This window comes from Bubalus kerabau, chromosome 2 (assembly GCF_029407905.1).
Source record: "Bubalus kerabau isolate K-KA32 ecotype Philippines breed swamp buffalo chromosome 2, PCC_UOA_SB_1v2, whole genome shotgun sequence".
In the NCBI taxonomy this organism is placed as follows: Eukaryota; Metazoa; Chordata; class Mammalia; order Artiodactyla; family Bovidae; genus Bubalus; species Bubalus kerabau.
Genome location: NC_073625.1, coordinates 67,387,677 through 67,399,222, shown reverse-complemented (window position 1 = coordinate 67,399,222; position 11,546 = coordinate 67,387,677). Strand labels below are relative to the sequence as shown.

Below are 11,546 nucleotides of genomic sequence, written 5' to 3'. Positions count from 1 at the left end.
AGGATAGCTTCTAGATGTGAAAATGTTATATTTATTACCAATCTTTGGATTTAGGAAATCTATTGAATTTTGCTATTGAATTTTGAAGATCATTTCTTATCTCTTTGAAAATAATTTTGAAGTTTCTTGGTTAAAAATAGAAACAGAAAAAAGTGATTATAGAAAAAGATGATGAGAGCTTTACTTTCTAGGGTTATAGATAATCCCTAAATGATGGCCAACATTGTTTCTGAGTGTGATCCTCTGGTTTTATGTTTTTCTATCCTAAAAGTAACTTTAAAAAGTCCTTTTGGATTCTGGATCCTGCACAACATCTTTGTGATTTAGTGCAAAGCTTGGTTTTTATATCCTGTTGTAGCTATGTTCACGAGAGGAAGCACCGGGATGCTTGTTTCTTTCTGAATAGATTAGATTTTATGTTGCCTCCACCTTTATGTTAATTATGCTAATTGTCAACATATGTAGAATAACTGGACTTGTGCATTCTTGTAATTAGTCATTTATGATAGCCTAGGCAATTCTGTGGTAGCAAGTGACTTAAAATATCAGTGACTAACAGGAACAAAATAATACTTCTAGCTCATTCTGTGTGGTCTTGTGGGTTGGTTTCAGTGGTGTGTTATGTTGTCTTCATCTGGACCCCAGGCTGATGGAGCAGCCCAATACCTGGAATATTCTGATCTTATAGCACAATAGAAAAAAGAACCTAGTTAAGTTTTGGTGGCTTTTAAATTTTCAATTTGCAAGAACCTGGTAAACTATATAGGGCCTTTAAAATATCAACTTGTAAATTTCACTTTACAAAATTCATATGACCAAGGCTAATACCCGTGGAGTAGGAGAGTATAATTCTTCCCAAGAGATGGACTACAAATATTTGTGAAAAGTAACACAATCTATTGTGAAAAATAATGCAATATTACAGTATTCTTATGCTACTTCTTAGAAATTTAGTCAAAATTTTAGTCATCTCATTTGTATAAACTGCCTATTAAACTAACTTGTGTTCTATAAATATCATTGTTTAGTTTTTTTAGTCACTGAGAATTCTAAAGGAAATGTTTAGGAATATAATATATTTAATACTTAGAAATGTGAGGGATTACTAATGGTAGGGAAAAAAATTTAAAGATCCTAAAAAATAAAATGGTAATAGAATTATGGGTTTACTTTGCTTTCTCACAATGATGGACCAGCATAATTTCTGAACTCTGGGTCTCTCCTTTCTGTTTCTGGTGAAAGGGATTCAGCTCAGTTCAGTCACTCAGTCGTGTCTGACTCCTTGTGACCCCGTGAACTGCAGCACTGCAGGCCTCCCTGGCCATCACCAACTTCCGGAGCTTACTCAGACTCATGTCCATTGAGTTGGTGATGCCAACCAACCATCTCATCCTCTGTCGTCCCCTACTCCTCCTGCCTTCAGTCTCTACTGGCATCAGGGTCTTTTCAAATGAGTCAGTTCTTTGCATCTGGTGGCCAAAGTATTGGAGTTTCAGCTTCAGTATCAGTCCTTCCAATGAATATTCTGGACTGATTTCTTTTAGGATGGACTGGCTTGATCTCCTTGCAGTCAAAGGGACTGTCAAGAGTCTTCTCCAACACCACAATTTAAAAGCATTAATTCTTCAGTGCTCAGTTTTATTTATGGTCCAATTCTCACATCCATACATGACCACTGGAAAACCATAGCTTTGACTAGACAGACCTTTACTGGCAAAGTAATGTCTCTGCTTTTTAATATGCTAAGTTGGTCATTGTTTTTCTTCCAATGAGCAAGCATATTTTAATTTCATGGCTGCAGTCACCATCTGCAGTGATTTTGAAGCCCAAGAAAATAAAGTCTGTCACTATTTCCATTGTTTCCCCATCTATTTGCCATGAAGTGATGGGACCAGATGCCATGATCTTAGTTTTCTGAATACTGAGTCTGAAGCCAACTTATTCACTCTTCTTTCTCACTTTCATCAGGAGGCTCTTTAGTTCTTTGCTTTCTGCCATAAGTGTGGTGTCATCTGCATATCTGAGGTTATTGATATTTACAGATTTGTAAAAGAAGGAAAACATTTAGAAAATATATTTTTTTATTTGTAAAAACAGATTGCAAGTCTTAGAAGACTGCCTTAATGAATACAGTGTTTTATAAGATAACTTTATGGATTTTGTTCCATATAACTTTCACAATGACCCTCAAATGATAATAGATGATATGACTACTATTTTTTCAAAGAAGATTCAGATTTAGAAAGAGTTGGTTGAAGGTCAAATGACTGGCCCATAGTAATGTTAAGACTGAAGCGTAAATTTTCTGACTTTTCATTCTCTTTCCCAGAATTTGTAACTTCTCAGTTATTTTAGCAATATTATATCATCTTTACTCATTCTGTATTCATGGATGTGGCTCTCAAATTCTGGTGAAGACCTACTACTAAAAAATCAAACAACTGACCCAATCTGTTGATTAATTTTCATTGCTACATTATAAACACAAGAAAAACTAAATGCAATTGAAATACCTCTCCTCACAATTTTCGATTTTGAACAACTTATAATGGATGTAGCTATATTGCCCAATATCATTATACTTATGAGACAAATTCACTAATAAGTTTGAAATTAAAAAATACACAGATGTGTTAAACTAAATATTGCCATATTTTTAAAAGGGCCCAGTCATCTCCTTCTATTTTTCCATTTTAGAAGGTGAGTACTGCCCAAATTTCAGATCCGCACATCTCTCCTAATATAATGTTGTTAAATCCATGTTTAACTACAAAGTAGGTACTATGTGTCTTATTTATGCTCTCAGGGCATCCAACTCTTTCTATTCACAAAATCATAATAAGTGACAATTCCTACTAATTGGTCAGATTTTTTTACAGCAGCACTGTACAGAGAGGGAAATGAATATTGGAAAATGAGTGAGCCCACACTGTGGGAGTAGATCCACATTTGTATCAATTATTGGTATATTATTGTATAGCAGTTTAGTTATTAAATACATAGACTTGAGTTTGAATCTTGCTTTCCCACATTCCAGGTAAACCACAGCCAGTGGACCCACCACCCATTTCTATAACATAACCACATTCACTGCTTGAAATATTGTCTCTGTGTGTTTTTGTACTATGCAACAGAGTTGAGTATCTGTGACCGAGACCTTGTGACAGGCAAGCACAATATTTACTCTCTGGTCCTTTAAGGAAAAGCTGGCTGACCTCTGTTCGAGAAGCATGATTTCGGCCGAGTTCCCTAAATTTCTGGGCCTCATTTTTCTAATTGTAAAATGTGAATAACAGTCTACCAGGTTAGGTTTAGTGAGGACTAAATGAGTTACTCTGTATAAAAAGTTAGCATAGTCATAGCATGGGGGATAAGTGTATTATAAAGACTGATGAAACTAATCATATCCAGAAAATATAATATAGTCTATATTGCCTCTGCATTAAGGAGCTGGTGAAAATTCTTATGAGAGAATAAATCTCTGGTTATGTTTGGTCAAGGATGTGCATTCTTTGTGCGTTATTTCATTTCTGCTGAGTCTCTTTTCAGTGTCCCGTGTAATTCTAACCTCCTGCGAGCCTGTTTAGGACTGTCACTTCTTGTAGCCGACCCTTCTTTATTATTTGTGGAAAATTCTCCATGTCTACATCTGGAATTGCTCAAAGGTCAGTGTAAGTACTGAGTCTTTATTAATGGTTTGTTCCGCTCCAAAATGCTTTCCAAAATGCCTGCAGCCAGGGACTTACAGCTCGTTCGAAGAGATAGTTTTCTGTTTTCAGGGATCTCACAGTTCATTCTATTTGTTTTCTCAGTGGAGAAGAGAAAGGTTTTATCCTTCTTGCTATGAGGCATGAAGATTTTCCTGAGTTAAAACAAGTTCTTTGTGGGGCAAAAGTATTTCAGTGCCGCATGTTTAAACATTCCAGATCGGAGCACTCACTAGGAGTTTGCTGTTATGCAAGTGTATGTCTAACATTAGATGACCGGCAGGATACGTGAAGACTTGTTTTTTCAGCTTTGAGATTTACAATATTTTCTTAGCATATTGCTTTTCAGATTGCAAGTGAAATATGCAGAAATTCTAGGAAACTGAACAAATAAATATAAAAGAGTTTTAAAGAAATTTTAGAGATTTACTCAGTTCTTTCCCTCAGTTGTGACAATTTCTGCCATATATATGTGTGTATATATTCCTCCACATATAGAATGTAAAATATCAATGATCTGCTGTATCCTGTACCTTGTTTTACTTGATATAGTCCTATGCATAGTTTGCCACGTCATTAATTTTTTCAACACAGGATTGTAGTCTGTGGAAATACCATAATTTATTTAAACATGCTCATATTGGACACTGGAAGAGAGAGTAAATTGTTACAACTTTTCTAGAGGGTAATTTATTAATATAATGTAAAATGTTAAATTTAAATACTCTTCAACATGAAAAATTGCATTTCTTGGAATTTTCCCTAAGAGGACTAACTGGGCAAGCTCACTCAAATATGTGGACTAAAATGTTCATGTGAGACTGTATGACAGTGAAAATAATTTTGCAATCTAAATGTCCATCAGAAGGCTGCATAAATAATTGTTGTGCATATATTCCAGTAAAATGCAATGTGGTTAAAAGTGAATGAGCTCATGTACATTAAAATTATTTATATTGTTTTAAGTGAAATAGAGCACATTAAAAATAGTTTGGCAGACCCTGGTTGGGTAAACACACCCATATATATGTATATAATGGGGATAATATACTTCACAAGACCTATTGTAGTTATCTCTTATTTCTGGCATCATGAGTGACTGTTTCACTTCAAATTTTTCTTTGTGACATTTGACAGTGAGGAATATTTACTTTCCTTTTAGTGAAGTTTTCATTTATATAACACCCAAAGATCTTTGTAGTTATTACGTTTACCATTCAAAAATGCTAGGGAAATATTTTTAGGCAGGGGTGGTTGGACCCATAGACAGAGGGGGATATTAGGATCCCTCATAGAGGGTAGATGTCTTACGGCTAGAAGTACGTGTCTGGCTATTTCTTAATACTATTTCTCTAGAAAGTTGTTCCATCCATGAGATGAAAGAATATGATACAGGGAAACTGAGTAGGAGACCTCAGGTTGCCATTAAGAAATACTGTAACCAGTAGAGAGGTTATATGACTTTTCCCACTTCTTACCATTTTTTATCATCCAGGTAAATAAATGGGGCTAGGAAAGTGGACATAAGTACATAAGTAAATCATTGTGGCTACTCAGAAGTAGTTTCATTCTGGATTCATCTATAGATAGCTTTTGGACTAATTAGAGTTTTAAAATTCAAACCAATCACCACACATCCTTAGTAAAAATTGCTAATTCTAATTCTATGGTTCCCCCATCCTCCCATCGCTCTCTGTCTATATATATGTGTGTGTGTGTGTGTGTGTGTCTATAATGTATGTGTGTCTCTCTATCTATATTTGCATATACATTTGACTTTCAGAAAGTTTGTGAAATTTATGTCGATATGCACTTCCACCTTCTAGCCATGTATCATGGTATTTAACCCATAATGTTGTAAGGAAAAATAGGATTTCATTGTTTTCCTTTGCATTTCTTTGATGACTAGTATGGTTGAATATGGTTTACTATTTTTGGGACCAGTTTATTTAAAATATTTTGTTACTATTCTTTGCCCTTTTTCCTTATTAGAGCAGAGGTTGGCAAGCTGTGGGCTACAGGCCAATTCAACCTCTACTTATTTTTGTTAATAAAGTTTCATTGAGACACAACAGGCCCATTCATTTCCTTAATTTCCTTATAATATATATATTTTTCTTGCTACAGCAGCAGGGGCAAGTAGTTTTGATAGGACTGTATGACCATCAAAAGCTAAAATGTTTAATCTCTGGCACTCTACAGAAAGAGTTTATGATTCCTTAGTCATATTTTAGAGGGCTAATTTTTTTTTAAAAATATTAAAAAAAAAACTTGAATGAACTTTTATGGAGTAAGACTATTTATTCTTGTTTGAAATATTTCTTGCAAATAGTTTAGTGCATGTCTTTTTCTTGCTTGATCAAGCCCTGATGGTTTCTATCTCTACTCCCTCTTTCTCTCAGACCCCCTGTGCATGGGGTGCTGGAATGATGGTGAATATAGTGTCCTTTAACTTAGAAGGGCTAATACTATCCTGTTTATTATGAATGGTGGATAGAATAATTTATTACTGGGTCATCATTTTCTCATCAAAATGCTTAGAGCTCTCATTCTTGACCTAGATGTTAAGGAATATCCACTTCTGAGAATCACTTAGAATACTTCTCTTTGTATTCAACCTTGATGTTCTAACTGTGATAAAGCTTTGAAGTTGTAAGGAAATGCCTTATGTGGACTCCTTACTTATCTTAAAAAAAATAATACCTTATGTTCTATAGCATTTTAAATCTTTCCTGGATGTTTTTCTCTTACTTTTCTCCTATCGACTCATCTCTTTTCCTTTGTATTTCCTGCCCCACTTCTTAGTGTTTCCTGCTAGTATCTTAGCTTTCTTCAAACATTTGTTTTCCATGTGGCATCACTAGTTTTGAGGGACTTTTTTTTAAATTAAGAGCTAATTATATTGTCATATATCTTTCTTGTATGGCTTCTCAGGTGGTGCTAATGGTAAAGAATCTGCCTGTTGATGCAGGAGGCAGCATAGATGCTGGTTCAATCCCTGGGTTGCAAAGATTCCCTGGAGGAGGGCATGGCAACCCACTTCAGTATTCTTGCCTGGAGAATCCTATGGACAGAGGGGCCTGGTGGGCAACAGTCCATAGAGTTGCAAAGAGTCGGACGTGACTGAAGCGACTTAGCACTCACACACACATGTTTCTTGTATAGCATATTAGTCAATCTGTTGTTGTTGTTGCTTAATCACTAAGTCATGTCCGAGTCTTGTAACCCCGGACTGTAGCCCACCAGGCTACTCTGTCCATGGGACTTCTCAGGCAGGAATACTGGAGTGGGTTGCCATTTCCTTTCCCAGGGGATCTTCCCAACCCAGGGGTCAAATCTGTGTCACCAGCAATGGCAGGCAGAGTTTTTACCACTGAACCACCAGGGAAGCCCATATTAGTCAATAGGTGTTTTCAAAATTGAAGAAAAGGATCAAATTCCTACTTTCCATTTACATTTATTATATGATCCAATTATTTTATTTGACAAATATTTCTCCATCAAAGTGATCAAATAACATTACTATGACTTATCTATGTTTCCATGTTTATCTGAACATTAAAAGTACTGGAAACTAGAAGTGACTAGTCCCCACAATACTCAGTCTTACTCTTCTTCCTAAACACATTCAAAGGTTTCCCAGCCTCTCTTGCCAGGACAGCACGGTCGTGTGTCACTTCAAGTCTGAGGCATTTAAGTGTGATTGTAAGTTCCTCTTGACTTGGCAGCCTTGGGAGCTGCAGATTGAGATGGCCAGGGGAAAGACAGATGGACCACAGATAGCCTGGTTCCTCAAGTGGCTTGACGGAGGACAGTTTTCTTGTAACATATACACTTTCTGTGAACAAGAAATTAACCTGTGTTATGACAGATTAGATTCTGCAGTTATTGTGCTACCACAGTTTAACCTCAGCTGATCTCACTAATGCAGAAATTAGCTTTAGAAATGAAGACTGTACTATAAGAAAAAAATTGATATGTACAGGACAGGCAGTGAGAAAAATGAGGCTGGAGGAGATGAAAAGGAAAGAAAACGAATGTTGTGTGGCAGTAAAACATTTGGTGAAGCTCTTGCATGTCACAACTTGAAAGGCAGATCATATACCTATGTAACTATTCCTAGGTAAGAGGTAGAAAACAGATCCACAGCAGTGTATGCTAACTGGCATTTGCTGTGCTTGGCAAGCTATTTCAAACATAAAGATGAACCCAGGAAAGAACTGACTGGTTCAGAAGCAGAAATGAAGATATAAAGAGGGTCTAGAAATGGGGATTCCCATAGTATTGGAAAAATCAACTGCTTCTAGACCCAAACTATGCTCAAAGAAATTTTACAGAGGCTTTAAGTAACAAATATTCAACAAATACTTTCTTTTGATTATAGGACTTATGGCCTCCCAGGTGGTGCAGTGGTAAATAATCTGCCTGCCAATGCAGGAGACACAAGAGAGTCAGGTTTGATCCCTAGGTCAGGAAGATGCCCCAGAGGAGGAAATGGCAACTCACTCCAGTATTCTTGCCTGGGAAATTCCGGGACAGAGGAGCCTGGTGGTCTGCAGTCCACGGGGTCACAGTCAGACATGACGGAGCACACATGCGCAAGGACAGAGAAAGTGTTAAAAATGTTAAATGAGGTCTTCCCACCTGTAATTACAGATAAACTTCAGAGAGCCACCATCAAACTGAGAGAAAAAGACAGGCAGTGAAGAAAACAAAGGGCTACTGGAGATTTGGGAACTAGGTATTTAAAAGCATGGGTGTGGTTACTGGCATGTGGAGCTGATGAGACAAATAGAGAAGAAGCCTCTTAAGTATTTGAGAGAAGTGTACTGCCAAAGAAACCACAAACCTGGACTGAAGGGGCCTTTGACTGGAGAAGCTGAAAATGGCCTTTGTGCTCTGAAGCTTAAGTGAATAAGGAGCCTGAGGAGGCTGCTATGCAGCCCCGAGACTTATTTCCAGATACAATCAAAGAAGGCAATGGGGAGAAAAAGAACTGCCATAGGGTGGATACTGAAGGCACATACAGGTAGGGAATCTTCTCTGAGTGTGCATGGCAGGACTTTGGGGTTTATGAGCTGCTGGTTATGCCTGATTTGTGTGTGTGTGTGTGTGAGAATCACTCAGTTGTGTCTGACTCTTTGTGACCCCATGAACTGTAGCCCTCCAGGCTCTTCTGTCCATGGGATTCTCCAGGCAAGAATACTGGAGTGGGTTGCCATTTCTTTCTCCAGGGGATCTTCCCGACCCAGGGACTGAACGTAGGTCTCTTGCATTGCAGGCAGAGTCTTTACCATCCGAGCCAGCAGTAATTATCTTCTTTCTAAAAGTGAGTATATTGTAATTACTCTGGTTCTGTCATGCCTTTGTTTATTGAGAAAGAAGGAGGGAAAGAAATTGAGAGAGAGACAGAGAGAGAGTGTGTGTGTATAGAGACAAGAAATTTGGCTTCCAAATTTATAAGTCTCCAGACCAAGAGAAGCCACATCTGGGCTTGGTAAGGACTATTAACTCTCCCTGGACATACTGGACTTTGAGATTCTGGCGTTGACTGATTGAGATTTAGGCTGTCTCCGTACGAGTTACTGGATATGTGTTATATGTGGCAATAGGAAGAAACTGAATAATTAGTGAAAAGAAGGTGATAGAGTTTACTAGACTTCACTGTAGTTGACTCTTTCCACTTTGCTTGAAAATTTCCTAATATCCCTTGAAGTTTATGTTGGGGACATAACTTGCCAATGAACTGTAAACAGAGATGAAGCACTTCTCTTAAGAGCAGCTGTGGGTTTCTATGCTCTGTTTTCCTTTGCTGTGGCCAATGCCAAAGCATCACAAGGCGTGGCATTACGAGACAGTAAAATCTCTTGTTAGTCCAGCTCCTAACAACCTATGCAGAGGAGAAACCTTTGTTCGTGCATATGGGCAAGAAGTGACATATATTGTTGTGCTAAGCCATTGAGATTTGGAGTTAAAGATTTTTTAAGATCAAATTTATAAAAGATTTACCAATTGGAAAAGTTCAGGTGAGTTATTATTATTATTATTTTTCAGTAAACATTGTAGTGAACCACTTAAATAAGAAACCAAAGCTGATCACAATAAAGACTATCTAATATAGGCTAACCTAGGAGAATGCTGAGAAGTCCTGTTTGCAAATTCTGCTCTCCTAAAACTGACTCTCATGCCCCCAAAATTGTTCCGAAATTGTGAGAGCTAAGTTATCTGATTCTAATCACATCACATTGTTAACATTTTGACCATCTCCAAAGACTGATTAAAGTTGTATGTATTTTCTTTCTGGTAAATAACATTGGTTTTTATCTATAATTATGGACACCTGCTTAAAATTCCCAGGTGGCACTATTGGTAAAGAACCCACCTGCCAACGTGGGAGACATAAAGAGATGTCAGTTCAATCTTGGGTTGGGCACATCCCCTGGAAAAGGGAATGGCAACCCATTCCAGCATTCTTGCCTGGAAAATCCCATGGACAGAGGGCCTGGAGGGCTACAGTCCATGGGGTCACAAAGAGTCAGAAACGACTACATCGACTTAGCACAAGGCACTTAGCACAGAAAGCTACAAAGCATCTGATTCAATTAGGCTGGTCTCATTTTTAAGTTACTTTTACCTGAGGACATCAGAGTAACTTATTAAATATTTTATAGAAATCTGAACAAACAACAGTGTTTACATTAGAGAAATAAAGCATTCACTATAAAGTTCAAAGACCATAAATCTGCAGTTAACACTAGCATAAATTAGGCACAGTTTTAATGTGCGATGAGTCAAGAACCTCTGTCCAACACACCACCAGAATCTTTATTTTTCTGCTTTTAATTATTGGCAGAAAATAAGGTTCATAAACCTTAATGAAAAATGAAATTTCATAGGAAAGGTAAATTAGAGTGCTAAAAATGAATAGTATTCATTGAAAGAGAACTTGGGAAACTGAAACAGTGTTATAAGAACTAAGAAGATTTCAACAGATAAAACTGCATCATGCTACTTAGGAAATACACATCCACCAGTTTTGTTTACATAAATGATTATTTCTAACTATATTGTATATAGTAGAGATGGCTAAATTTCCATACTTGCAAATTAAGATTTGCACATGAAATTGCCTAAAAGGTAGACATCCCCCCAAGCTTTTTAGTTTAATTTGCTTATGTTGACTCTTATTTTCTTGTTTAATGTTGACGCTTTCTTTAGAGTAGTCTGTCTTTCATCTCCCTCTCAAGCAGGCTCAGATCTTGTGCTCGACCCGCCCATAAATATAAGACAGATGGAAATAAATAACCCACTAGAAAATTCACTTGACATGAGTACTGCATTTTATGTCTTAGAGGACTGGAAATGGGTCTGACTTTGAAGTCATTGAAGGGGTATATGACACTTAGAGAAAACAAATCTTTCTTTTTTTTAATTGAGTTGAAGCTCTCCGGCCTTCAAATGCAGGCACTAGTAAATTCTTTGACACTGCATATGCAAGGTTGATGTTCCATTTATAAGAAAAAAATGTTCACTACAATTGGATAATATGGTTCTCTTCTGGCCAGAGAGACTTTCTAAAGCATACTTCAAGTAGGAAAAAGAAAAGTGAGTATCATTCATTTTTAGGAGTAGGTTTGTATTGCTGTTTAGCAATTTGAATTTATTAATGGCTTTATAAATCCAATATCCATGCTAATAAAGATTTTTGTAACAGATGAAAGCATTATTTTTTATTACATGAATTACATTAATTGTAAGTCCTGTGTATATATTTCCTAGTATGGTGGAATGCTTTTTTCCTTTTTATGACATCCCACAAATTCTCGGTGTAATAATATT

General features: G+C 36.9%; 1 long non-coding RNA gene across 1 annotated transcript; it reads right to left on the bottom strand.

Moving 5' to 3' along the window:
- Window positions 1-7,375: 7,375 nt before the first annotated feature.
- Window positions 7,376-8,644, bottom strand: LOC129643378 (uncharacterized). Its single transcript, XR_008710257.1, has 3 exons — window positions 8,557-8,644; window positions 8,214-8,351; window positions 7,376-7,545 (listed from the first exon to the last, which is right to left on the bottom strand). It is a non-coding gene; the product is annotated as an uncharacterized LOC129643378 (long non-coding RNA).
- Window positions 8,645-11,546: the final 2,902 nt, after the last annotated feature.